Source organism: Mesitornis unicolor, unplaced genomic scaffold (assembly GCF_000695765.1).
Source record: "Mesitornis unicolor isolate BGI_N332 unplaced genomic scaffold, ASM69576v1 scaffold17531, whole genome shotgun sequence".
NCBI classification, from domain to species: domain Eukaryota; kingdom Metazoa; phylum Chordata; class Aves; order Mesitornithiformes; family Mesitornithidae; genus Mesitornis; species Mesitornis unicolor.
The window spans coordinates 1-3,547 of NW_010163306.1; positions in this window are offsets into that span (position 1 = coordinate 1).

Here is a 3,547-nt window from a genome sequence, read left to right on the forward strand (position 1 = left end):
GAGAGACAGCGACGGGCGGGGGCGGGGGCGAGGCGGCTGGGCCGGGTCGGGCCGACGTGAGGGGGGAGTGGGCCGGGTCAGCGTGAGAGGAGCGGCTTGATGGGAGTTGTACTGAGCCTAGGCCTGGTCGACCCTGCTCGGTTCTTCTCTGCCTCCCGTACTGGAAGGAAAGGGCCGGGCAGAACCTTCCCACCTCCTCTCGTTCTCAGGGTCAGGGCCGCCTTTGTGTGTCCACTTCCCTTTCGTATTCCCTGGGCCTTGGAACACAGGAATTATGGGGAACGGCTGATGGAACTGAGGGAGTTCAGCCTGGAGAAGAGGAGGCTGAGGGGAGACCTTATCATCCTCTACAACCACCTGAAAGGCAGATGTACCAAGGGAGGGTTGGTCTCTTCTCCCAAATAAGAAGTGATGGGACTAGAGGAAATGGTCTCAGGTTGCACCAGGGGAGGGTTAGTTTGGATACTGGGAAAAATTTCTGCACTGAAAGGGTTATTAGGCACTGGAAGGGGCTGCCCAGGGCAGTGGTGGAGTCACCATCAAAAAATGTATGGATGTGGCACTTGTGGTCATGGTGATGTTGGGTTGAAGGTTGAACTTGATGATCTTAAAGGTCTCTTCCAACCTTAATGATTTGATGATGGCTGTTGGTAGACAGCAATAGAGGGCTGCTGGCTGGAGGCAAGGAGTCCTGGATTGTTTTTACCTCCTTTCTGCTGATAGCAAGGCACCTTGGAGGGGTTGAGGGCGCATCTTGGTCAGGGGGCTGTAGATTTATTATATTTATTAAAAGTTAGGGATTGGAAGAGACCTCAAAAGATCATCTAGTCCAATCCCCCTGCCGGAGCAGGAACACCTAGAAGACCCCCTTCTGCCCTGCCAGGTAAGGTGCCAGCTCTCTCATTCCTGTGCTTGAACCTGGAGGAGCTACCCTAGTCCTTTGACCTCAGGTATAGGCTAACAGCTTGTACGAGTCATACAGGAAGGTAACAGCACAAATGCACACACGCAAACATAAGATACAGCATACAAATGATACACCCGTATAGGGCAAGGAAGGGTGCTTTTGGCTGAATCTTGGGTGTTGGATGTTGAACACTAATTTGCTGTAAAGGTTTGTCTGCTATTTGGTTTTACATTTGTCCCTCAGATCTTTGCAGGTGTCTTAAGTACAGATTCACAAATGACCAAAGAAACCTCATGCTCTGGGAATTTATCCCTGAGCCATAGTTTTGACGTGTAGCTCAGGAATTTTCTGTTCGTATGCAGAGGTACATCCCCTTGCAGCCCCAGACACAATCCTTTATTTCCAGCCACAGAGGCTACCCCTTTCCACCCTGTCTTTATATTCCAGAAAGGCCAGATTGGAGTATTTTAAGCCCCTCACCAAGAAAAAAATATCTTCATCACTACTCCAGGGGCAGCCCTATAGCTGAGAAGTTTCTGCAGCAACCATTGAGAGGGCAGCCTTACGAAATACAGTTTTGGAAAGTGAGCAAACATCAAGCTGCTCAGATTGTCTGTGAACCCACTTCCTAACATTGCATTGTCTTCTGAGCTAGTATGGGTGTGAGCACCAACTGGAGTAGACTTAGGAGACTGGATTTAAAATCCCTCTCCAGGTATTAGCCTCAGAAGGATTCAGCAAAATTCAGGACTTTTTGCTTCCACAGCTAAATTCTCAGCTACTTGAATGAGCAGGTAATCAGGGTTGAAGCAGATGATTTCTGACATGTGGAGCTTTATTAGCTTTGAGCCAGATGCTTGGTATTGACTAAGTATTAGAAGCCAAGGGAAGAAAATTACTTAATTCCCTTTACTGAATGTGGCAAAAATCATCCCTAATTAAATGGACTTTTATTCTTTACTCATCAAGGTTCTAGTGAAGAGAAGACACATTCCTTGCCAGGACATGTCATAGATTATTTGAAATCCCAGACACTGGGCCAAGTGACCTTTAGCGCTCAAATCCACTTCCCTCTGTTGTCAGTCCACATCTAGTCCACCTCCCCTTTCCAGTCAGCTCATACCCAGCTGAGGGAATCCCCGCTGAAGGGGAATACCAAACTGCTTTAGTTCTTCTTTTATCAAGTTTTTCCACTGCAAGGTGGGGAGGGGTGCAAACAAGGGAGTAAACCCTAAGTCAAAGAAAGCGGAGAGAAGGCTAGCAAAGGAGAGAATATATGCTGCTAGAGCTAACATGTATTTAAAGTGTCTTTCTGGGTTATGGAGGCATCTGGGAAACTGAAGGCTGCAAAGAATGATTTAAACAGTGAAAAGCAACACAGCATTTTTAGTGTGTTTTAACTGTAGTTTGCTGAGTCTTGTTTTAAACTCTAAGGAACGTGCAGCATGGACAGAAATTTCAGGGTTTTCAAGACTTTCTTACCAGTCTGGAATGCAGACTGCATCTCCAGACTTGAGTCTATTGCATGTTGTGCAATGGAGACGTCTGCAGGAGAGCCTGAAATCAGTGTGTAACCACACTAACAGAGAACTCCAAAATGAAACACACACTGATGTTCTGTTGGTTCTGTTTCACAGAATTGGTCTTGCTCTTATCTTCTGTGCACTGAGTAACTTCCTTAAGTTTTCTAGAGAATTTTTTTTATGCTCAAGTATTGGCTGAAATTATGAAACCCCAGTTTTCTTCCTTTAAAGCTCTTTGCTTATTTCAATTAGCTTGTGTGGGTGAGATCCTGCCCCTGATGCCTAGGCACTACATTATTTGAAGCCAGTGCCTTAAGGATTATGGGTTATGGCCCATTTGCGCTGTTGTACGCCACTGTATGACTTAAATGAGATTAGAATAATAAATCCTGATTTATTATGAAGGCTTTATTTAGACATGTTTTGAGTATGAGGTCTGTGTCAGGATTAATAGTGAAATCTAACATGCCCAGGCACAGAGAAAGCCTGACAATGAAAGGACATTTTTTCCCTTGAGAAAACTCATTCCCAGCCCTCTGTTTGGCTTTTGTCAGAGTTGCTGAATGTTGAATGGCACAGAGATGCTGGATCCCAAAGCTGGTGACGTGCTCCATGACTTGGAGATGAGCCCACACCAAGCAAAGGATGGAAGCATCCCGTCAGCAGTATTTTCCAAGGCTACGCGCTCATGCTCTGCAATGCAGTAGCGTTCAAAAAGCTTCCAAGATGAGGTTTTCAGAATCCAAATACAAATGAGAAATTACAGTTCCAGGATTTACTGGATCACTTGTCCATCATGTTGAGCAGTTTACGTTTAGTTGAGGTGCCTGCTCTGTAGTTAAATCAGAGTCCTGGACCTGTTGCAAGGGAATGACCATTCTTTTCAGCATCCTGACCACCATGTCTCATCAGGACACCTGACATTTTGTCATGTAATGCATGAAATTGCAATGGCCTACGTATTAGATGCAGAAGGTGTGTGCTTACACCACACAGCTCAATTTCTCTGCTCTAATAGCCACACTACTAAAAGAATTCCTTCAGAGGAATTTGCCTGTCAAAAATTATTTAAATTGAAATGACTGGACTGCAGGGATGTGAGCTGATATTTCAGCAG